The sequence below is a fragment of the Equus asinus genome, chromosome 3 (genome assembly GCF_041296235.1).
Source record: "Equus asinus isolate D_3611 breed Donkey chromosome 3, EquAss-T2T_v2, whole genome shotgun sequence".
Lineage (NCBI taxonomy): Eukaryota > Metazoa > Chordata > Mammalia > Perissodactyla > Equidae > Equus > Equus asinus.
The window spans coordinates 30,604,796-30,630,730 of NC_091792.1; the positions used below are offsets into that span (position 1 = coordinate 30,604,796).

Consider the following 25,935-nt stretch of genomic DNA (forward strand, 5'->3'; position numbering starts at 1 on the left):
CTGGCTATTTTTCTACTCTGACCACTTACATATTTAGTTTGTAGGCTTTAATAAGATACTTTAAAATAGAATGTATATCCTTTTATAAGGGCAAGTTCTATCTTCCTAGCTGTCTGAAATTTCTCCCAGAGCATCACAGACTCTTAGGTTTGGGGTAAACTAGGAGGACCCCACCCCTGGTGTCACTTAAACACCTTTCCTTTAAGTTCAAACACTTGAAAGCATATAATGCCTCTCGTCTCCCTTTTCATGAATGAATCACTCTCACTACCTTTAACTGTTGCTCATAGACAAGACTGCTGACATTTAGACCCCTCAGGTTTCCCTTCCCTTTCTCTCCCTTCTTCCTTGTCCTCTCTTCCACAGTGTCTTGGCCAGGGGGAGGGGAGTGCATCATAGGGGGAAGTGGCCATGTAATTATAGGTGTGCTGATTGTTCTCTCATTTAGGAGCTAGAGAGAAGATATCGTCTAGACCGATTGGCCCGACTCTACCCTTTTTTCGTGGAGTGCAGTGGTGTAATGTGTAGCGTACCTGGACTGTCTGGACTGGTCTACACTGGAGACTTGATCTTGTGTCTTGTACTCAGATAAGATATGCAGGTAAGATCCACCAATACTAAGCATCTGTGTGTAACAATCCTAGAGGGGTATTGCATAACAGACTTTACAAGAACCGCTAAAGAATTTTTTGAGAACATTAGAATAGTACTCTTTCCAGAGAAAGAAAGTGCCTATTTATGTGCACTTATATATGACAAACTATGAAGGAAACACGGGGGGTTGAGATACCAGTTTCTGATTTCTCCTCACTAAGAAACTAGCGATAACACCTCCTTCAACAGTATGGCTAAGGACCTACTTTTTAGCTGGTGTGAATCCTTGCAATGTTTCGCACTGTTTTTGTCACACATGATACGATTTTACTTTATGGACCTTATAAATGAGCGTGAGTAGTTTTAAGTTTCTGATTGTCCACATCATCCTTTCTCTTGCATCTGTTTTCACTTTCCAGGAATCTTTTGAATGAGAGTACCTTTTCATTTTTTGCATTCTAAGAATGGGAGAGTTTAAAGCACTTTCGACGCCAGGAATAGAAATGTAAAATAGACCTTACATTTGCACAGCCATGTGGTGCTTCCTATGAATCGCCACTATGACCTCCCCACCTGCAGTGGCTCAGAACCGCGGATCAACTTCCTCTTTCCATTTATAGTGGAGGTGATGGCAACCCATGGGAAACACCAGGCAGAGGGCTTGACACTTGGTTAGAGCTCAGCAGGTACTAGTTGAATCTAACCCTCACCAGTTCTCCCACAGAACCCTGGGAAAGCACAGACAAAGGGTATGAGGCTCCACACAGGGGATGCTGCATGTGCACACACACTGGGCATTAATTTTGGGCCTGGCAAGGGCGGTGCTGCAAATGCTATCAGTGCCTACATGTGTTCAGGTGGCCTGTCCTCCCCATCTACCCAGAGGTCAGTTTAAGGAAATAGAGAGACAAAAATGGAATGTATCTCCAGAAATGGTAGGATTCTAATGAAAAACCAATTAAAGCAGACAGATGGCCAACACACACTTCCAACTTTCTTTAGAATATTTAGAGGAGTTATTTTTGTTGCATGTGGAGCAACGCCGGACAGCAGGTGTTAGTCACCATCATTTAGAGTGTGTCTAATGGAGCCTTAGGTAGGGAAGGAAGAATACTGACATTTTATTTTGTCATTTTCCTATTAAGATGTCAAACATCCTTTTTCAACAGCATTTTTAATGATTTCAGGGGACAATTTATCAGTTCTCATCTCTGAGCTGCTGACACACTCACTCAGAACAGAACATCTTTTTCAAGTCTTTATAAACCAAATGTTTCAAGGAAAGAATATCAGGTATGTTATTCTTTTCGAATTAGAATATTTAAGTGAAATACAGGTCTCGTTTGCTGTTTATTACAAAGAATAGAATTGAGGTTAGATTGCCTAATTGCAAATCAGAGCTCCAGGGAGCAAGTCCCAGCTGTGCAACTGAATAGCAGTGAGAGCCAGATAAAGTCATTTTGGTTTCTTGGAACATTATTTTCCCACTGGAAAAGTGAGTCCTTGGGAAAGACAGTATAAACATCATGGGAGAGAAGAACATAGAGTGGAAGAAAATTTTGGCAGAATTTTGTTAAATTCTGACAGTCTTACCAGTAAATTCTATGACCCTTTAAACTATTGAGTACCTCATTGAAGAACTTCAGAGAGAAAGTTTATATAAAGAAGAAAGAAATGAATGGAATTAAGAGAGGAAAAAGGAATAAGAAAGCATAAAAGTAATTAGAGATATAATTGGAGGAGTTTTAAGGTAGGATTTTTTTCCCCAAGATACAAATATTGAACAAATATAAACCAAATTAAGAGAAGAGGATTTGACTAGTTGAGAGAAAGAGGACAAGATCACACAGGGTTAATTCAGGACCAAAAATCCCGAGGATAAGATCTTAGGGATAAATTAGCAAGTAACTTGTTTAAGATTTATGCAGTTGAAGAGCTGATTGCAAAATGAGCTGGATGACTGAAAATATTTTTGTGATGCTTTTCCTACAAATGACAGAGCTTTCGGAATAGAAAGTGTTTTTGAAACAAATATCTGGAAGGAAATATAGGACTCTTCTTGGCTTAATTTTTGCTAACAACTCTAAGCAATTCAATTTGTACCTACGTGTGTAACAATTACTGAGAAATGAAATTATTGCTGGGAAAATATAGCTTCTACTTAAGGAGACGTTGCAAATTTCTAAGTTAAGCATTGGTGGAAAATAAAATAAGTAGCAACCTTTTTCAAATTATACACCTAAATGCAAAATCACGTATTTCTGGTAAAATATTGGCACTTATTTTCAATATAATAAGCACTTGTGAGCACCCACTATGAGTACCAAGAATACCAAGAGCAGTACTCCAACTATTTACTGAAATAAAGCACTGAATATTGTAGAAATAGTTCTAGAAATATGCTCCATCTCCCATTATTATGGTACATCACAGGTTATTCTCTAATAAGCTTAAGATTTCCTCAATGTGCCTAATTTTGCAATCAAAGAGATATTCCTCCTTTACTATCACACATTAATATCTCCACCTAAATATTTTGGTCTTCTCTTTAGATATCTCATTGAATAATGCTTGAACAACTCATTTTTGTATTTTTATATGGAAGAGATAACAGAATATAAAGACTAGGATGTGAAAGTCGTCTTTGGCAATGGTGACCTCTTTATTATGGTCTGGCCACAATTATTGAATAATATTTGAGGACAGTGAACCAATTAGTAATCAGAGAATGTTAGAGCTAGAAGGATCTAGGGAGTTCATCTATCTTAAATATATTACTTTACAGACTCAATTCCCCCACACAATAGGAACTTATTGATTCTGCATCAGCACTGGGCTGGCTGCTGGGATCCAAACATGGAAAAATGTAGGTTAGAAGAGGCCCAGTGGTCACATGTTATATTAGATACCTCCTCTTTGACCCACTCCCCACATTCTCCACTCTGCTATATATCCTTGGGTGCTGATCTTTAGGGACATTATATCAATAAGATTTTTAGTCTTCTGGCTTCTAGTTGAGATTAGCCTATGCGAAACACAGCCCAGAGAGTAAGAAGGATAGTAAGGTCAGGGTATTTATCCTCCTGGCTGCTTCCCTTTGGGATTGCTATGAGCTGGCTGCATCCTTGGACTGTCAGGGAGCCCTCTCCACACGGTTCTCCCTCTCCAGGTTCTGGTAACTGCTCTCTCTCATTGCTCCTCAGGCTATGGGTGGTGGAGGCACTTCACAGTTGCTAACCTCTGGCTCTACATCATCCCTTGTGGTTTCCCTGTATCCTGCCCAGATCTTTGTAAATAGTTCCTTAATTAAACTCCCCTTAAATGGCCTGATTTTAGCATGTCATCTGTTTTCTGCTGAGACCATGAGGGATATATAACCTGTAGAATGATTTTCAGTTTACTTGATTTATAATGTCCCTTGAGATGTTTGTAAGCCAATTTTTATTTAAGGTTCACAAAGTTTTAATTGTTGACAAAACTTAGTCATTTTTAAGCCATTGGTAGATGAGGGAATTGCACTGGGGACTAGATGGCAGAGTCAATACGGTGGCACTGAAAGCTTACCTTCAATTTTCTCAAGTTGGTATTTAAATAATTGGTGGCTCAATTACATTCTTTGATTCTGAATTCTATCAAGTGGATTTCTATTTGGTGATAGATAAACCTATTCAATCTCTCTACTATACAAGTTACAGGAAAGGGCAAGTCATGTTTTGACTGAATTGTTACCAAGTTTGATTGACAAAGCAACAAAATTGAGACAGTGTTGGTCTAGTCCTGTGAAATAAGGGGTGACTTCAGAGGTCTGAGGAGACCTTGACGTCTGCCATCCCCACCCTCAGTCCTCTAAAATGCTGTTAACCACTGCCTTACGGTTAAAATCCTCCAATAGCAGAGCCTGTTCTTGACCTTAAGATTTTGCCATTTAATCCCCACCCCATGTTTTATATTTTTGATAACACATTTTACATTCTGTTTATTTTATGCATCCCTTAACTAATTCTCGTAATTTTAGTTGATTTTACCACTTTTGTTCTTTGACCTTCACACCTGCTTTGTAAGTGATTGATCCACTATTTTCATTATATATTTACCTTTTCCAGTGAGATTTTTGCGTTTGTAAATTTTCTTATTAATTAATACCATTTTTTTTTCAGCTTAAAGAAGTCCCTTTAACATTTCTCATAGATTCAATTTAGTGGTGATCAATTCCTTTAGCTTTTAACTGGAAAACACTTTTTTTTTTTTTAGGAAGATTAGCCCTGAGCTAACTACTGCCAGTCCTCCTCTTTTTTGCTGAGGTAGCCTGGCCCTGAGCTAACATCGTGCCCATCTTCCTCTACTTTATACGTGGGACACCTACCACAGCATGGTGTGCCAAATGGTGCCATGTCCGCACACGGGATCAGAATTGGCGAACCCTGGGCCACTGAGAAGTGAAAAGTGCGAACTTAATCACTGTGCCACCGGGCTGGCCCCTAACTGGAAAACTCTTAATCTGTCCTTCAAATCTGAATGATAACCTTGCTGAGTAGAGAATTCTTGGTTGGTAGTTTTTTCCTCTCAGCACTTTGAATATGTTGTGCCACTTCCTTCTAGTCTGTAAGATTTCTGCTGAAAAATCTGCTGATAGCCTATGGGGTTTCCCTTGTACGTAACACTTTGTTTTTCTCTTGCTGCTTTTAGGATTCTCTCTTTATCTGTAACTTTTACCATTTTAACTTTAAAGTGTCTTGGTGTGGGTCTCTTTGGGTTCATGTTATTTGAAACTTTCTGGGCTTCTTGGATCTGGATGTCTATTTCCTTCCCCACACTGGGGAAGTTTTCAGCCATTATTTTTTCAAATAATTTTTCTGGCCCTTTCTCTCTCTCCTCTTTTTCTGGAATCCCTATAATGTGAATGTTATTCTGCTTGATATTGTCCCAAAAGTCCTTTAAGGTATCTTCACTTTTCTTACTTTTTTTCTTTTGACTTTTATTCTGCTTTATCTGGATGATTTCCATCACTTTGTCTTTCAGGTTGCTGATTTGTTCTTCTACCTTCATCCAGTCTGCTGTGAAAACCTTTTAGTGGATTTTTCAGTTCAGTTATAACTTTTGTTTGGCACTTTCTTATAATTTCTATCTCTTTGTTGAAGATTTCACTGTGTTCATCTATTCTTCTCTTGAGTTCAGTAAGCATGTTTATGACCATTAGTTTGAACTCCTTATCTGGTAGATTGCTTATTTCCATTTTGTTTCATTCTTTTTCTGAGGTTTTGTCTTGTTTCTTTAGAACATATTCCTCTGTCTCCTCATTTCGTCTTGCTCTCTGTGCTTATTTCTATGTATTAGGCAGATCAGCTACTTCTCCCAGTCTTGAAGGAGAAGCCTTATGTAAGAGACGTCTTGTGGGGTTCAGAAGTGCAAACCCCCCTGCCCACTACAGCCAGGAACTCAAGGGGTGTCCTGTCTGTGTGCACCCTCCTGTTGTGGTGGGGCTGTGTCTGTGGCCAGAGGATGGGCAGGGCCAGTGTCTGGACTAGCTGAAGCGTGTGCCCATAGCTGCTGCAAATCATTGGTGGACAGGGCTGGCCCCTGAACTGGCTGTGAGGCATGGCCAAGTTCGCTGCAGCTCTTTGGTGGACAAGGTTATTGCCCTGCCCAGCTGTGAGGCTCGACTGAGGTTCAGGGATTGGCAGGATCCCAGTAAGGTGTGCCCACTGGTGCTAGCAGGTTAGACAGAGAATTCCAAAATGGTACCTGCCAGTGCTGGCATTAGCAAGGTAGAGTGTGACTACAAAAATGGCTCCTGCCAGTATCTCAGTCCCCAAGGAGAGTCCCAACTGGTTCCTGCCTCTCTGGCAGAGGCTTATGATTAGTAAGTGAGTCTCCTTTACCTATAATCTTTGTGCTTTTCCAACTGGTGTTTTTGGACTGGTTTCTGGGTCAAGTGAGCCTGTGCATGAACCCTTTAAGAACAGGTTTTCCATTCCCTATAGTTCTATAGTTTTCCTGGACATAATCCTCCTTGGCTTTTAAATCCTGATATTTGGTGGGCTCATTTCACCTGTGCAGGATCTAAGTGTTGGGTTGCCTGATGTCGACCTTGAATTCCTCGCTCCTTGAAAGTTTCTGTACCTTTGAGATCCCTCCTGATTGTTGATCATTGTGGCTGAAGTGTGGTTTTCTCCTTGGTGAGACTATTTCTTTGCCTTTGCTGCCCATCTTGATGCTGTCCTTTTATATTTTCTTGTGGAGGCTCTGTTCGTTCAGTTTTCAGGTCCTTTTCAGAGGCGATTGTTCCATATGTAGTTGTTATGGCCATGGGAGAAGATGAGTTCAGGATCTTCCTATGCCACCATCTTAAACCCTCTCTCTTGAGCTTAAGACTTTGGTTCTTGTTCAAATCGTACTTTGAATTGCAGATTGAGAGTCATAACACTTTAAACTATTGATCATTAAAAATGACCCCAGGTGAAAGCGTTTTGGATCTTTCTAGAAAGTTTCGATTTGGGAACAGAGAGAGATTTGAAGGGTTTGGATCCTAGAATTGGTGTGTAAGCAAGAGAGGAGGGCAGTGGGAACACAGAAGACACACTTTGATGTGGGGGGAAAATGTGTAATATAAATTTTCCAGACTTGGGAATAAGAAAGAGTTTAAGAAAAAGTTGAGAAAACTGGTTCTCAGTTTCAGAACCAGATGCAAGGGATAAGAATTGGGAAAACAGTGAAAAGCTCTTTGAGCTAAATGCCCCGTTTTATTGGTCCTGGCCTTTGGCATTGTACATGAATATATATCACAGTTGTGGTGGATAGGACTCAGTGAAGAGTTAATGCTAGTATCTATTGACTACTTACCATATGCTAGGCAGCGTTCTAAGTATTTATATTTACTGACTCATTTGAACCTCATAACAATTCCATGAGGAAGATGCTGCCATTCATCCCTATATTAGTTTTCTAGGGCTGTCATAACAAAGTACCACCAGCTGAAGTACCACCAAGTGGCTTAAACAACAGAGATTTATTGTCTCATAGAATGGCAGCTAGAAGTTCAAAATGAAGGTATTAGCAAGGTTGGTTCCTTCTGAGGGCTTTGAAGGAGAATCTGTTCTGGGGCTCTCCTAGCTTCTGGTAGCCTTAGACATTTCCTGACTTGTAGATACCCTTCTCTCTATGTCATACTCTCTTTCTTCTATACATTCCTTAGTACGGTCTTCCTTCTTTATATTCTTTCATACTGTCTTCCTTCTGTACTTGCCTAACTCAATGTCCCAATTTCTCATTTTTATAATGACACTAGCCATATTGGATTGGGGCCCACCTCATTTTAACTTGATCATCTGCGAAGACCCTATTTCCAAATAAGTTCACATTCACAGGTACTGGAGGTTAGGACGTCATCATCTATCTGGGGGACATAATTCAACCCAAAACAGTACCCATTGTAAAGATGAATAAACTGAGGCACAGGGAAGTCAGCTAAGTTGCCCACCATCACTGAGAAAGTAAGTGGTATTGGCAGAGTCCGAGCTCCTAACCATAACGCTATATTACTTCTCATAAAAGCAGCCCTGATGCAGAAAGACTGGATTACAGTACAACAAAATTATTGCTAGGGTGGTATGTGATTGAAAGGTTTTGCCATCTTCTATTCTGGAGCAATAGTGGGCATGATCTAAGCTTTATAAATTGATTTTAATTGAGATTTACATTAGCACTATCTAAAGCTATGTCTGTTTGAGGAGACTGGGTGGCAGGCATGGGAGAAGAACAGTACAATTCCTTGGACAAGATAATCTGCTCCTTAAGTTGAAACTTCAGATGAAGGTAAAATGAAAGAAAATTGTTCCTTCACACCTACTGGGTTATGATTGAAATATGCTTTTTATATAGTAAAATGTACGTCCTAAGTATACAGTTTGATGCATATTGATGAGTGTATACACCTGCACGTTAACTATGGGATTGAAGGTCTGTCACATTATTTTGCATCCTAACCAGCAGTAGAAGTCCTCGGTGAGAGAGGGTTTTGAACACTTGTCTGATTTCTCATTTTATAGAAGTGATGAGGTGAAGTGGTGCGTAACCAGGCCTAACTTTATTTTCATTTATTTTCATTATCTAAAAGTGTTGTTCTCCTTTCTTCCCACATTTTTTTGATTCACTCTCGTCAATCATCTTAATCTTTTTACTGCTTTTGATTGGGGTTTGTGCCTAATTGGAGATGATTCCTTAGGCACCTGCCTTGATCTATTCAGTCCACAGCCTGATAAGGGTGTTTGAAGGATTACAGTGGCCAATTTTTTTCTACTATTGGTATAAAAACGGTAGGATTTAGAAACCTAAAGAGGAGCTTAAAGCAAGATGTAGAAAGGAAGATCTAACGGGGCAGCTTGTGTGTAGAGCAGTATGGCTACACCGGCTGTTTGCCAACCCTCTGCCCACGCCTTTCTCTCCTCTTATGTCACAACTTGGTGTGGAGGGAGAGACACATGCTGCTGATCTTGACAGCAGCTTCCTGACCTCTGAGGACAGCCTGAAGCTTGAAGGAGCCTCTGAGGGGTGTGGTATCAGTGCTAATGGTGGAGATGGGGTGTGAATTTCGCCACTTCGACTGTCTTTGTCCTTCTCTGTGTTCCTACAAGAATAATGGAATTCCAGAAAGCAATAGTTTAGAGAAGCATTCAAGATCATGTAGAAAATCTCTGGAAAACAGTTGAATTAATTGTTCCTTAAGATTGCTTCCAACTCTGTGATTCTAGAATTCATTTTGCAAATAAAAAGTTGAGGTCCCAAGAAGTAAGTGACTTAAAAATAATATGCCGGGGGCTGGCCCCGTGGCCGAGTGGTTAAGTTCGCGTGCTCCGCTGCAGGCGGCCCAGTGTTTCGTCGGTTCGAATCCTGGGCGCGGACATGGCACTGCTCGTCAGATCACGCTGAGGCAGCGTCCCACATGCCACAACTAGAGGAACCCACAACGAAGAATACACAACTATGTACCGGGGGGCTTTGGGGAGAAAAAGGAAAAAATAAAAATCTTTAAAAAAAAAAAAAGACATTTAAAAAAAAAAATAATAATATGCCAATAGTTGGTGCAGAGCCAGGACTGCATGACTTGTGTTGCCAACTTTGGCACACCCATCGTGAAATGCATAAGCCCCCAAAGCCAGTTCTCAGTAAGACTCTGTATTCCTTCCATCTCACTTTTAGGCTTTTGTTTTTTACTCAAACTCTACGACCTTTCAAGCTTACCAACTGAGGGTTGACTATGCCCCTGTCAAGGGTGGAGGTGAATGTGGCAGCACTCAGCACACTGCTCCTCTCTCACTGGCATGGCCACTGCGATCCCAATGAAATAATGGCTCACGAGACCCATGGCCCACACACATCACCACCTGATGCACCTCAAAATGCTGATGTGGGAAGCAACTTTCCAGCTGATAACTTTGCTGTTGTAACTAAAAGTAGGAAACAAGAAGAGAAACAGTGTTGAATTAAAAGTTCCGACTTGTTTTGGATACCAAGCCAAGAACTGTGGTGTCTCAGATTTTACAAGTGCTCTGTCAATCATAGAGGGACAGGTGGAATCTATAGTACTCTGTGCTGCAGAGGAGGTTATAATTAGGCAGGCTACTTCCCCTCCCCTTTTCTGTTTCCTCCTTCAGAGCTCAGCAAGCAGTGTGGATCTCTGAAATGATGCTTGTCTAGTCACAATGTGAAGACAGTTCCCCTGTCTGTCTTAGTTTTCCCCTGGTCAGTATTTATATTTACCAAAAGAAGAGAATACACTGTAGTAAGTGGAAGGCTCATAAAAATATGGTGAAGACAGCAGGATGCGGCATGAGGTCAACTTGGGGCAGCATGAGATGTAGCAGAGGCTGCATAATTGCCAACAGCCATTCTCTGAGGTCAAGGACCCCATTCTGGCCCAGATCTTTCCTTCTTTCCTGCAGCACCTAACACAAAGCTCTCACCTCCTAGGTCCTCTTAGTCCTTCTGTTAACTTAGTCCCACTGCTGTTAAGTGACTTACCTTCTCGGCCAGCCCCTGCTCTATCACAAGATCAAATCAGCAAGAGAAGGAGCAATTCTCCTCTCAGCTTCCCTGCCAAGGCGTCAGGAAATTTTGTCTGGGTGCTGCTACAGAAAGGTTAAAGAAAAGACCGTGCATTTAATCAATTTCTGAAGTTTATCCTTTAAGTTTGTGTAAGTATATGGTAACTAGCAATGATTTATCCTAACACATCTTCACATGAATTCCAAAACATTTTCTAAGCCATACTCCATCAATCCTCCAAGCGGTTTTTAACACGGATAGGAAAATGAACATGTTTTCTATGACTCATAAACAATATGGCTGCACTTAATATACCCAATTGTATACAGATTGTGATGATGATTCCTCAGCCCTACCAAAGTCAGAGAAGTGAGTTCACGTTGGGGGAAGCACTCACTGGGTCAAAAGCGGTATGCAAATGCAAGAGTGTCAATGGCTGTGTCCCATACCCAGTGCCTCACAAACGTTAAACATATATTGAGGAATTTGTGGTTCCTTAGGCAATTTCTTCAATACATTTTTAAAAAGTCTTTCTTATTTTTTAAAGGACAAAAGCATTACGTATAACTGTAAATTTAAAATGTACACAAGTGTATAAAAGAAAATATAAAAGTCTCTTTCATTATCACCCTCTTTCTCACTCCTCGGCAGTAAGAACTGGTACAATTTGTGTATACTTGCAAACACTTTTTCCTACATTTATAAATATATATTTACAAAATATAAAGCCTGTATATTATTTTGCAAATCGTTTCTATCACTTAGTAACGCATGTTGTGGTATTATAAAATATATAAATCTAAGTCATGTTTTTTAATTGCCACATACATTTTTTTTCAATCTAAAAGATTTTTAACCCATCCCTTACGGATGATCACTTATGTAGTTTCCAATTATTTTCTTAGTGCAAACGATGCTACCATAAAGAATTCTGTGAACAGAAATGCTGCAATAAATATTCCCATAGCATTGTTTGTTATAAAAAAATAATTGTTACAATTCTCCTTGGAGAAGGTAAGTGTGTCTTTAGTAAAAATTCTTGTATTGAATTGCTTTCAAAGGGTATTTCCATGCATCAGTTAGCTATTTTTGTATAACAGCTTAAGACAACCATTTATTATTATTCACAAGATGACATATTAGCGGTTCTTCTTGGCTACACTGAGTCACATGTCTATTGTCAGATGGGGGCAGGCAGTACTGTTGATCTTGTTGGGGCTTTCCCACATATTTGGGGGTTGATTAGCTGTTGGCTAGTCTGGATAGCCTCAGCATTTCTCCTAAAGCCTAGCCAAAGCATGTTCCCATGGCAGGACAGAGGTCAATAAGAGGAAATAGAAATATTCAACCATTTCTTTAAGCCAAGTGTCAAGTTTGCTACCATCCCACTGGCCAAAGCAAGCTACATGACCAAGCCTGGAGTATATAGGAGGACATTAGCAAAGGTGTGAGAATTAGGATCATTTTCCTGATCAATTTCTGTACATGTTTAAAAAGTTTAAAAATATTGCCAAATTGCCCACCCAACAAACCAGGATTTAACTAATTTTTATTACTATTAATGGTGTATAAGAAGATTTTGGCCACAAAATTCAGTCTTTTGTGTGAAAGATTAGGAAAACAGCACCATTTTACTTCCACAAACTTTGTCCCTTCCTTCTGATTTCTGCTATTATGTTCTAGGACTACTGACCAACTTCATCATGTTTATTGTTTTTTTTCTATTGTATAGTTTTTCTTAAAAATTTATGACATTTACATTTTTTTTATAACTCTGATTTTTAACTTCAGAGCAACTATAATAGTTCTTATTTGCCTTAGCTATAATTAAAAGGGAATTGATGTGTATTCTGTTAATCTTTTCACAAAGCAGCTTTCACACTCCCAAGCTCTATGTTTTAAACTACATCTTGGTTGGATGAAATTTTGTTAGGTAGTTTTTAAATACATTGTCACGGGTGCTGTATTTTCTGAGATCATTCACCTCTAACAATCACTTTCTGTTGCTTTTATACATGAATGAGCTGAGGATAAATTCTTGGGTCACATATTTCCCCTTATTTATCTACTATCTTCTGGAATTGACTATTCCTCGTGAGATCTTTGAGATAAATAATTTTTTTACTCATTCATTCACTTTACACATATTTATTGAGCTTCTACTACATGCCAGTTACTATTCCAGGTACTGAGACTATGGAACTAACAACACGCAAATATCCCTGCTCTCCTACAACTTAAATTCTAGTGGGAGGACATAGATAATAAACAAAATGAATAAGAAAATAATTATCTGTATGGTATAGATAAACAAATAAGTGAATATAAGTAAAACAAGAAAAGGGGAGATATAGTGTGCCAGAGTGAAAGTTATCTTTACATAGAGTAGTCAGGGAAAGGGTCCACGAGAAGGTGACATATGAAGGAGATGAGTGAGAAAGACTTGCAGATATTTGGGGCAAGAACATTCCAGGCAGAGTAAATAGCAAGTGCAAAGGCCCTGAGGTGAGCATGTCTGGAATATTTGAGGAATAGCAAAGAGGTCTGTTTTACTGGAGCAGAGCAAGTGAGGTGAAGAATAGAAGAGATGAGGTCAGAATACTAACTGAAGGTAAGAGAAAGTTGGACCTTGTAGATAATTTTAAGAATTTAATCTATATCAGATTGAGATGTAAAAACACTAAATGGATTTGAACAGAGAAGTGACAAGGTCTCACTTAATGATTTAACAAAAATATTCTGGCTGCTTGTAGGTGGCTTTTTATTTGTTGCTGTTTGTTCGGTTTTCTCTCATGGATATTCAGAGAAAACTTCAAAATTTTTTTATCCTTGAAGCATGAAAACTTTCTCAGTATATGCTATTAGTCATGGTGGCTTTATATTATTTCCTGTAACATATTATATCCTTTTAACTAAAAACTTTGGTTCTTTCTTTAGTTTGGGAAAGTTTTCTTCTGTAATATCTTTTAATGTCTTTTCCATTTTATTTACTCTGTTTCATATTTCAGGGGCACCATTTATTGAATTTCCAGGGCTTGCTCTCCTGCTGCCATTTTTGTTTTAAATACTTTCCTATCTGTGCTTCCTCTGTATTTGGTATGATTTTCCCGAAACTGTCCCCCACATCACACAGCAATTTTTCTCTCAATTTTATCTCTTCTTGTTTCAGATTTATTTATTAATTCTTACCTGTCCATGGTCTTAAACTTTTTTCATTATCCTTCCATTCAATATTTTTTTCTTTTTGAAGTTTTTTTGTTTTCAAAGATTATCCCTGAGCTAACATCTGCCACCAATCCTCCTCTTTTTTTGCTGAGGAAGACTGGCCTTGAGCTAACATCTGCACCCATCTTCCTCTACTTTATATGTAGGACGCCTACCACAGCATGGCTTGACAAGTGGTGCATAGGTCTGCACCCAGGATCCAGACTGGCGAATCCCAGGCTGCTGAAACGGAACTTGCCAACTTAAAGGCTGCACCACTGGGCTGGCCCCCCTTCAATAATGTTTTATTCTATTATTTTATCTCCTCTCTGACACTGTATTTCATAAATAATTTTTTTTATTGTCCGTCATAGTGTAAAGTTGAAAAGTCTCTGTAATTTCTTGGAGCATGACTTATTCTAGAATAGGTATTTAAAAAAAATATTCCATGTCCCTCTTCATTTTTCAGTTTTCCCCACTTTAGTATTTTTGCACTGTTGACGAGCTTTTGTTTTCAGGCCTTTCATTTTTGAAAGCGGATCGTGCTCTCTAGTCCTTCTCATTGCCCCAAATAGTTCGAGTGTATTACCCTTTGCTCCTTTCTGTTATATCTGGGACCTTTTTGCATACTTACCTTGTAATGTGAGCTTGAGGCAAGGTACTGATGTTTAACATTCTCTTCTTCTGTTCCTCAGGGTGAGGAGATAGTTGCTGGAAAGACCACTTACCTACGAGGGACCTCAATTATGCTTCTTCTTCTTTCTCCATCGTTACATTAAAGGACATTCTGGGGGCATTTCTACATGGTAAAGGGTGCTTTTAGGTTTCAGATTGCTTCCCACCTCAGGGGGAGTGCATTTGCTAGGTGAGTTTGGTGGTCCATCTGGCTTCTAGGAATTGCTCTTTAATCTGCAGCAGTGGAGAAGAGTGTCTAGAACATTCCACATTTCTCCCCTCTGCAGTTCCTATACCTTCAAGTTGAGTTTTTCCAAGTTGGGCGTCTCAGTGAAGTTTACTGAGTTTATTCTACTCTTTTTCTCCTCTGCTGCCCTCTTTCTCCAGGAGTCAGGAGAAGTCATTACCATGTTAGTTCTCAGAGCCCCTTTTCAGTCTGAATTGTTCTCTTGCTGGGTGAGACTTTTAAGAGTTGTTTGAGTTAAGCTTCCTTTACTTGTTTCACTACTGATAATATCTTATTTTTCATGCTTGTGTTTTTAAAGAAAAATTTTGGAGGATAGTGTTATGTGAGTCTATGCCTCACTGCCCTCTGTCTCTGGAACTACTTGAAAAGTTCTCATAAAACTTGCTTTCATGGCTAGTTTAAAAACCAGTCACTATTCTAGTCTTCATTATGTCTATCCAAGCCCTACGACACCCTATACATAGGAGGGACTGGGATTGTGTATAGTCATCACTAAGTTCTTCCAGGCAATGGGATTCTCTAACCAGCTTGTATCATTTCTCTTAATTTTTTTTTCATCTCTGACCCAAATATACACTGAAAAGTAATTGGATAGAGGGTTCAGTTTCTTTCTTTCTGAATTCCTTCAATTTCAAAACCTATTTTTATTTTAGCTGTAATAAAAAACAAGGAACCTGGCTGGGATTGTCTAGCAAATAGTGTCCTGAGGTATACGTATTTGTTTCCTAGGGCTGTCGTAACAAATTGCCACAAACAAAGTAGCTTGAAACAACAAAAATTTATTCTCACAATTCTGGAGATTAGAACTCCAAAATCAAGTTGTCACCTGGGCCATCCTCTCTCTGAAGACTTGAGAGAGGAATCTTTCCTTGCCTCCTCCTAGCTTCTGGCAGTTGCTGGCAATCCTGGCACTCCTTGGCTTGCAGCTGCATCACTCAATCTCATTATCACATGGTCTTCTTCCCTCTGTGTCTCTGTGTGTCCTCTCCTCTTATAAGGTCCTTACTAGTCCATCCTAACCCAGTAAGGCCTCATCTTAACTTAGGTAGCTGCATCTGCAATGACCCTATTTCCAAATAAGGTCACATTCTGAGGTTCTTTGTGGACATGGAGTTTTGGGGGGACACTATTCAGCCTAATATAGTAGGGATTGCAGCAATTAATGTATAGAGAGTGAACCCCTCAGGAGTAAGAAGAACAAAAGTCTTGGTATTTGAGTAGTGTACCAGTGAAGGAAGAAATAATGGTTTGTTGTCTTTATACAACCCACTACCCAGTGTAACTCCAAGGCTTGACTCTGGGGTGTCTCCAGATGTGGAGTATAATTGGGGATTCATCAGAGAAGAATCAAAAGAGGCACCATCGGAGAAAAGACCTTCACTCTCACAACAGCCCGTCTATTTCTTAGAGTAGAAAAGTGAGAGATTAGATCTTGACGCAGAAGACTATCTACAAAGTGGGAGCTGGCCTGTAGAACATACGCAAAGAAACTGAAATAGTTGGATATTGGCTTGAACAGTGTCTTTTCAACTTCTCTCCATCCATAGCCCCAGGTGCAGAACTGCATTTGTCTTTCTTCTGGCAGAGGAAGCCTGGTCTTCAGTTCTTATGTGGACCTAACTTGGGAGGAGGTAGGGTAATGAAATGGGAGAGAAACACAGTGATGAGGAGGATGGGGACACTAGCACTTGAAATTCTATCTTCAGAAAAAATAGGCATTCGAGATTGGCAGCTTAGTCACTATCCTCTTGTCCTGATCCCTCTAATCATCCACGCCAGTGTAGAAAAGGATATGGAATCCCATGACTCTTTGCTTGAGCTTAGAGTTCTTTTTAAGCTCCAGAGCTGCTGAGAAAACTCTACCAAGTAGGGGAAAACTATTTACTCAGTTGTCTTGTTTACATAAATAAGTTGATTATATTTGAAAAATAAAGTACATGGTTGGCGAGTGAGAACTTCTTAGTCATTTGAATTTCAAAAGCCTCCTGATTAGGAAAGAATAATTCAGGCATTAAAAACTACTTTCTTTATTTCAATTGCCTTTTATTATTTGCCTGAGGCTTGACCATAAAGATACAATATAAATCTAATAAAGCACAGGGTTATGCTCAGGCACCAAATAGGTGATTTCAGTGATTTGAGGTAAAGAACCTGCTTCTGGACCGAGTCTCACGTGGTGGGCCTCCCTCCTTGTTTGCGCTTTACAAGTAGAAAGAAGGTGAAAGCCCAACCAAACACTCTCAGTTGCCAAGGAAACACAGCATTTTCTGTTGAATGGAGGAGAAACACTTGAACTCTCCAGTCTTGTTGACTCACTACCAGTCAATACCAATGATTCTGAATAAATGCTTTATCAAACTATAGGGCCCTGTTGTCTTTTGCAAAGATTAGAACTTGACACAGGATAAAAATCCGATTCTTACTGATTATCTCTTTGAGAATGTGGTCTTGTCACTATCTTTTTTATGCAATTGGGTGGTTTTACTCTCTGAGCGTTCTCCCCTCTGCACTGCTTAAATGAACGCCTACAGGGTATGGAATGTGTTTGGGTACAGAGTGACTCAGACTAGACCATTCAAAAATACGCAATTTGAGTCTTATTCTTCCAGCTTCTGAGCAGCTAATAGTTTAGAGGCAAGCTTAAAACGATGACCCCCTATAGATGAGCCTTTCATAATTAACTGGCTTCGCACAGTCTCCAAAGGTAGCTTTGCTTGCTATTCTTATGTGATGAGAAGATACTCCTTGGCTGTATGAACAATAGAAGTCAGCAAGAAGACCTCCTACTCATCCTCGAGGATCACGTATTCTAAGCATCAGGAAGAGAGCTTGAGTTGAGCTTGGGCATCCTGTAAAAGCACACTGTTTCATCTTCAAATAGGATTCAGTCTGAAACCTCCTCTGAAGGAAAGATGATCACTCTCCAACTATATTTTCATGAAGCTTTAATTTAGCAACAGATAATTAGGCGAGAGTTGTTAGGGGACATTGCAAGCTTGTAAAACGTTGAGATTCTTCCTTAAGAAGTGAAAAAAAAAAGACTTGAAGCATTAGAAAATCTTTCTTTAATATTCATCTGGCCTCTGGTATAGTGCTGAGCATATGTTAGACACTCAATAAATAGTTATTCAATGATTGATTGGCTCTGGGACTACTACACTAGAATGTCATTAGGAATGAATGATCATTGAGAAAGGTGATAAAAATTAAAAGAAGAATGAAAATAATTTGAATAAAAATGAGGTCTATGCTTTAGATGAATTAATAAGAAAATTCGTGTACATATCCTTAAAAGTATTGTGATATTTTCCAATACTCAAGACTCCTAATTACTGCTATGGATATGAATGGCTAGAATGTTTGTCACCTGACTGATCGTCACAATTGATTTGGTTGATTTCCCTGGATAGTCTCTTTTTTTTCTTCATTGATCTAAATACCCCCTGGAAGCTGAGCTCACAGATGAAAGATGTGTCCTTACCAGACTGACAGACAAGAATGTTCTTGGGTCTGGGGTTCCTCTCTTCTTTGCATCATTTAGTGAGAATCTCTTAAAACTCGAAGGGTGCAGGTAGGGAGAAAGTAGGAGCACGGTCACTGAGAAAATCTGGGCGTTGGGTTTGTCCAGGTCTGTACTAGCTTCATTTTACAGCTTCTTCGTTATATTGTTTCCTTTTCCTTTCCTTGCTGCTTTTCTAAAATTGTCAGTTTACTGGATGACCCGGAGACTTTATCAGTATTGCCTAGTTCTTCCTGAATCTTTCAAACACGTTTAGCTGTCAATCTACAAGGATACTAAATTGTATCCTGAGGCAAACTTAGAGTCTCCTGGTTTATAATGTTGTTGTTGACAAGATTGTGACATGTAAGTTCAAGACAGACGTGGCCCTGTGTGTGTAGATACTCCTTATGGAGAACACAAGACATCTGCTTGGAAGCGGAGAGGGAAACCTTCATGCTGCTGAATCAAACTGGAAAATCTGTAGTGACTACAATCTTGTTTGTTTTTTGTCTTACCTTCTAAAATTTCAAGATGTGTTAACATTTTAGCTAACATATATAAAATGTCAGTTCTGGTGGTCTAGTGGTTAAAATTTGGCATTCTCACAGCTGTGGCCTGGGTCTTTTTTCTGGTCAGGGAACCACACCCCCCATCTGTTGGTTGTCATCCTGTGGTGGCTGCGTGTTGCTGTGATGCTGACAGCTATGTCACCAGTATTTCATGTACCAGCAGGTCACCCATGGTGGACAGATTTAAGCAGAGTTTCTGGACTAAGACAGACTAAGAAGAAGGACTTGGCCACCCACTTCCACATAAATTGGCCAATTGCGAATAGCAGTGGAGCGTTGCCTGATATAGCGCCAGAAGTTGAGAGGATGGAGCAAAAAGACCAGGCAGGGTTCTGCTCTGCTGTGCACACGGTCACAAGGAGTTGAAATTGACTCCACAGAACTAACAACAGCAAATTATAAAATGTGCTTAGTAACGTATTTTACATTGTCTAAAATCTAAAAAGAGCTGGAGGAACCGTGTGGTGAAATGATGGCTGAGAAGTGAGTGAGAGAACTGTGCTGATGTTGTAGGCCTGAGACTGGAAGAACAGAGAGAATCAACTAATTGTCTAGCACTTCTTATTCCAGGCTCCATGCGTGTGTTTTAAATAGGGTATCGCATTTAATACACAGAACAGCTCTTTTGGGTTTTAAGTTAACAGTACTATGAGGTTGAACCAAATGAAATTGCCATTTTTGTAAGAAAAAATAATTACCTATTGGTGATTTCAAATGGCTCAATCTAAGATTTTTTTTTAATAGAGGAAAAAAGCTGATGTGTAGAGAGATTACATAATTTCCCCAAAACATCCGCTTTCAAACCCGGGTGTTATGACTCAGATCCATTCTTATTCCGCTGTACTGGGCTGTCTTCCAAAGAGGCTGAGTCCTTACGTCTCTGTTGACGGTGGAGAAACCATTTAATATGTCTGCACCGTGGTTTCCATACCCGCAATGGTCTGTTAATTCTACCCACTTACTTGATAGATTTGTAATTAGGATCAGATAAACTTCTACGTAAAACTGTTTGAGGAATTTGTCCTAGAAACTTCTTATCATTTTCCTGTTTTTCAGTCTATGAATGTGGCCAAAAGATATAACATCAACCAAAATGGAAAACATAACTGTTCTTAATATAAACTATATCTTTATAGTCTCTCCCATAAAAATCTCTCAGATTTCTTACAGTTGGGAAAAATTATCTTTTACTATAGAAAAAGAATTTTGTAGTTTGGAAATATTTTGCACTTAGCCTATTTTGAAAAGATTAAAACTGTAAAAATGTTATTGACTGACTTCTTAGGGGTAGTTAAATGCATTTGTCCAAAGAGAAGAGAGAGGAAACTTTACTGGAATGTTCAGGAAGTTTAGGCACCCGCGACACCTTGTACTGCTTTTCTTACACATAGTAAATACTCAATAAATATTAAATGAATCTAAAAAGTACAGGAGAGAGAATGAGAGGTTTTTAAAAACCCTTTTATTATAAATTGCAGAATTACTGGTATCAGAACGCTTTTCTAGACCTCTGAATTTCTAAAGATTATCTGAAGCATCCAGTAACAGGAGCTGTTTGAATATAAATGAGGTAATTTGTGTTACTTGACTGTATGTGTCGGGTCCACATGTAAATGTATTCTTTTTCTGTTGAGTGTGCCTACAGCAAGTATGTGCAGGAGCTCTACTCGATGCTGATGAAACTGGCAGCAAGACAGACACATTCTTGCCTTCATCCAGCTCACAATGTACTCTGGTATTCTAGAGGCTCTGCCTGGTGAATTGATTTCATGGAAATTTGAGTAGTTTCTTTGAGCAGAGCTTAAACAGGATGAACGAAGGACAGTTGTCATTGGGTTATAGTTAAGGAACATTTACTGGAACAGGAAATTGTTTGGATGCTTTGGGGACATACACTCAATGCTTAGCTGATGAAAATCACACCATTTACGTGCCCAGCTCCCTCCTCCTGGAAGGGAGAACTCAGAGAATCTAGGAGTGTGTGCTACATAAAAGGAGGCACCTGAGCAGGGATGAGAAGACGGTAGCTTTAGGTATGGATCACCAGCCATTGCTTCTCTGTCCTCAACCTCTCTAATCCTGGGAGTTTCTACGGACCTAAATTTGCCCAGATTTTCAGCAGAACATTCTGTAGTGAACTGAAAAGCTTAGCACAGATGCTAAGTGCCTCTTGCGTGTTAATCATATATAAAGGCTTCTCATGGCATAAAAGAGTTGGTATACTCATAAAGGTGAGCAATTTTCTGCTCAGTGTATGATCTTCTACCCACTAAGACTATACTTAATAATAGATTTGATATAGAAGGGATTATTAACAAGTCTTCTATCTCTAATTAGAAGGATTTGGGTTATAACAAAGTCTAGGAACACAAGCCTGAGTACATTACCCAATATTGGACAGGTGCTTGAGAACACATGAATGTGATGAGTTTGTGAAATGGACTGGAGATTACATTATATTGTGCAGTTAGAACCAGAGCATCCATCAAGGTGAAGGCCAGCGTCTGGGATGTGATCCAGAATATTCCCAAGTAGTGGCCGGAGCCAAGTCAACGCTGTTCACATGCTATCTGTGCATAAGCTCTAAGTGAATCCAAGTCCTGATTTTGCCACTTTATAAAAATAACCACCGAGCTAACTTGGTGAGATTCACTGTTCAAACGACACCTGAAGATTTTCCTTTAGGGCTACAAGGATCGGTAGCAGCCATTATGTGTTTCTGTGGTGTGCACACATGTGCCTTCATATACAGAATAACATAAAGTTACATTGCTTAAATTAAATTTGCAAATACCATAACTATTAATGATTTATCTCAGCTCATCTTTCCTGAGGTTTCATAGCCCTCAAAATAGCATTACTAAAAGAATTTTTAATTGAGGTTCAGGAAGTATGAGACTAGATTCATTTAGCCAGGTTTTTTCTTTTTTTTTGGCCTACGTAGAGGTTGATAGTAGACTATTGTATAAAGTAATTCTTCTGGAGAATACCCCGCAGAGGGGATGATTTCGGTGGGAACTTACTGTGGGGAAAGCAAGGGTAGAAGTCAGAGTGGAAATAGCATGAATATTGGGGGTGCTGATTCACCCATGCAAAACTCTCAAAGTGATATGCCCTTTCTTTCCTGACATGGTTCTATTCGTATTCTTCATAAGGAAAGTCTTTGTACACCAATCTAGAAGTCGGAGTAAAATTGCTGTCTGAACTTGAGCTTGTTCAGATCCTGCTTCTGCCCCTCCTTTGGGGTACGACTTGGACCAGTATGAATACGTAGGCTTGGGAAGTATATGTGGGGGTAGAGATATCAGTTAGTTTATGATTGCCAGATTTAGCAAATAGAAATATAGGACAACCAGTTCAAAACAACGAATGCTTCCTTAAGTATGAGTATGTCCCAAACATTGCATGAGACATATGCATACTAAAAATATGTTTGTTGTTTACCTGCATTTGAAGTTTAATGGGGCCCCCTGCATTTTACCCGGCAATGCTTATTTAGTTAGAACTTTAGTGGAGGACGCTCCCATTTAACGGCTCCACAGTTTTGTATGGACGTTTGTTGGTGCTGCTGTTCTGCACAGTGATGTTTGATTGACCCCTGTTAGATACTCAAATGTAAAGGAAAAGGAGGTGTGCACTCAGCACCCTGGGCCCGGAGTTCCACAGGGATTTTTGTGCCTTGACAAAGACCCTTCCTCTTAAGACCCCTGTGGTATGCAGAGAAGGTAGCCCAGTCGGCAGTGGGCATGTTTGCATTGACCCAGGAGGCATCCAAGAGGAAAGGAATTAAGATTCTCCAATGCTAGTTACTGGAAGTTTCTATTCAACTAAAGCCTGAGTAATGGGTAAGATAGTCCTGACTGATACCTTCTTGCAGCTGAAGACCCAGGATCTCAGAAGGGAACTATCATAAGGGCAAGGGAGACTGGGCTGGTGGCCTAGATCACCCACAGAATTGTTGTCCAGCATGTGCCACAGTCTGAAAGCCCCCTCATCTATTTCTCCCGGCAGAAGGTGTGCTATGGAAGTGACAGTAAATATGTGAGGACTCATCTTCGGAGGCCAAGGTGCTTGATTCTTTGTGAAAGCAGCACCAGAGAGACTAAAACTATTTTTGAGACAAGTACTCCTGTGGCCGGGGCAGATCTTAGGTCAGCAGTGCCAGCCTCTCCAGAATGGACAAAGACGCCAGCTTAGCAAAACTGTGTTCTACTTTGGTGAGCTCAGGTTTCAAATGGCACCCACCATGCAGCATCTCACTCAACTCCCATCCTTGTATGCTCACTCCCCAGGCTGGGTCCTACTTATTTGCTTGATTTCTTTTCCTCTCAAGTATTCATTCTTTTAGAAGCTCATCTCCCCTTGCAATTTGGTTAGATCGCCTCTCTTTTGTCTCAGTTGAGCAAACATGTTGGAATGCTTTACTAATTCTTTTCCCTGGAGGCGACTTGGCCTTAGTATACCAATAAAAACTAGGGAGGGGGGAAATGATAGTTGGGGGAGGGTGTATGTGAGTGTGTGTGATGTGGGGAGGCACCCTGATCTTAGCTTCACCCCTGTATGTTTAAAGTGCTAGCGCCCGGCACATTGAGATAGCCAATAAATGTTAGTTTCCTTTCACCTCTCTATTAACAGCTACGCTGGAACCAGCCAGCTAGTTTTTTACCTAGGCAGAGAGGAGAGGTCCGGAAGAAAGAGGTAGGAGAGATTTTCTTTGCTTCCAAGGGAACTGTCAGTGTCTTCTTGGGAAGAAAGAGGAGAATCTGTCAGGCAAGTGTGATATGACAGTATAAACTGCTAAGTACCTGGAGACTTTACTCAGATTTTAAAAATTCTGGAGACCTTGCTTTTTCCTTCAACAAGATAAGCAATTCAGACTAAATCAGTGGTTTGTAATCCTGGGTGCACACAAAGATCATCTGGCAAGTGTGTAGCAAAATACACCCTGACTCATGCCAGGATGACCATTTTGTTCCTACACAAATCTGCATCTTTATTGTTCTGAAATCAACGCTATAAACATAATTCAAAACAAAATTTTCAATATTCAGTCTTGGAAGAGGTGTTGGTCAAGGTCCATTATGCGTAACTGGAAAACTTCCTTTCAGAAAGGGGGAAAAAATGTACTATGAGGAAGTCTTTCATATGAGTGAAAATGTACCCTTTGGAGTTTTCCTTTCCTGTCTCATTAGCTTGTATACATGTGGGAATCAAAAGGTTTGCATTTTCCTCATAACAGTTCTTGCTATGACATTTGATGACTTTTGCCACTCAACAAATTAATCACATAGAGCAGGCCAAGCACAGTCTTCATCATAGTTACTAAGATTGGCAAGGACTGTTCTCCTGAATTCTGATACATTGTACCATTTATCATCCAAACCAGAATTCTTAAAGCATAAAAGGGAGAGCCAAAAATAATGAACAGGCATAATCCTTCCATAAAAGGTGTCAAATGGAACTTTTCCAGGGAAACTGGTGTCTACTTTCTCCCTATACATGCTTGGAAATTCTGACTTAATGGGTCTGAGTGGTGTTTCCAAAGCCCTCCAGGTGATTCTGATGAGCAAAGTGCTTGTGAACCACTGGAATCTTCTTGAAGTTCTTTGCACTATGTCTAGTAGGGCCTCATGTCTCTCATACCCGGAAGCCAAGAGTGAACTATCTGTGAGTTTCTAAATTCTGGGTATTTGTGTTTTGTCCTTAGTTGGCATTATTCACTGCTTTTTCTGAGCCCTCTACCTTTTCTCTTTCCTTTCTGTGAGTATACAGACCCGAGGGGGGCGGAGTAAAAGGAAAAATCTTGAGGCCCATTTTGCTTATATTTCCCTTAGGAGAAACTTAATTTTAAAGCAGTCTCTCTGGAACCATGATCTACCACAGAGAAAGCAGATTACAAAATTATTATGCCCTCTGGGAAGAAGGTGTTTACTCATTCCCGAATTCAGGTCATATTAGTGGACAGAGATGAACGGCACATCCAATTAAGGTGAGCACTAGGAATCGCGTGTGAAGCATTGCTCTGACAATTACTGACCGCTGCATCCCAGCATCTCCAGCTTGCCCAGGGAACACACTGAACAGTAAGCTCTTGCAAATGAGAGAAAATCACATTTATTACTTAGCTCAATTTGTTAAGGGAGATATCTTATTTTGCTCTTTATTGTCCTCTTATAAGAAACCGAACTAACTTAAAAAACTCTGAAAATGATGTGTCAGTCAGAGTATCCATGCCATGTCTGTGGTCTCCGAAGGGGTGCTCCTTAGTCGTCCATGCGTCACATCATGTGATCCCAATTATCCACTCAGAAGTTATTGGATAAGGGTAGGCAAGTGAAACCAGAGCAGCCACAGGCACAGCAGAAAAGGTGACATGAGCCAATACAATTTCCTTTCTCTAGAACATCAGCTAAGAAAGAGAGGGTGGTTAACAGGTTGAGGAGGAGCAGAATTTTAAGGTTGTAATGTAAGAAAGTGAGGGTTGCTTGCAACCCAGTGATGTGAGGGATCAGAAACGAAGAGAAAGCAGATACAGTGCTGCTGAAGTGTGATGTGAGCATCAATGCTGGTTTGTGTGCTATTATTTACCACTCTGTGACAAGCAAAGAGAAGGAGAAAAAGCTAAGCTTTTAGATTGTATAGCAATGTAACATTACTGTGACATCCAAATGTGCGATTTTGTGTTTTATAAGAGTTTTGGTCCCTGATGAATTGGGGATTGGTGGGGGGAAGTGTTCCTTAACCACAGACAGTTTGAGAAGCACTGCATTAGAAGCAGGGGATAAAGGTGTAGGAAAAAGGAACCACTGGGAGAAGCAGAGTCATATTAGTGGCTGAGTTTTAATGAAGATTCATGAGTTGCTGTTGCTGAAGCTGTTACTGAACCAGGTTTGTTTTTGCTTGCCAACCAGAAAGCCAAGCACCGAGATGACGAGATTGCAGCAGAGAGATAGTTTAATCACAAGGCGGCCATATGAGGAAGCAAGAGATGAGTCTCAAATTCACTTCCCCAAAAATAGGGACTCAGGGATATTTATGGGATAGGGGGCAAGGTGGTCTGAAGTGTGGAGATAGGTGATTGGAGGTGAGGAAAGGTGAAGTAA

General features: G+C 40.0%; 1 long non-coding RNA gene across 2 annotated transcripts in view; it reads left to right on the forward strand.

The window, feature by feature from the left end:
- Positions 1 to 25,935, forward strand: part of LOC139044779 (uncharacterized) — a 48,243-nt gene that overhangs the window by 16,525 nt on the left and 5,783 nt on the right. For both annotated transcript variants that reach the window (XR_011501929.1, XR_011501928.1), the window contains 2 exons: positions 449 to 601; positions 1,782 to 1,887. This is a non-coding gene — a long non-coding RNA (uncharacterized lncRNA). The remainder of the gene's footprint in view (positions 1 to 448; positions 602 to 1,781; positions 1,888 to 25,935) is intronic.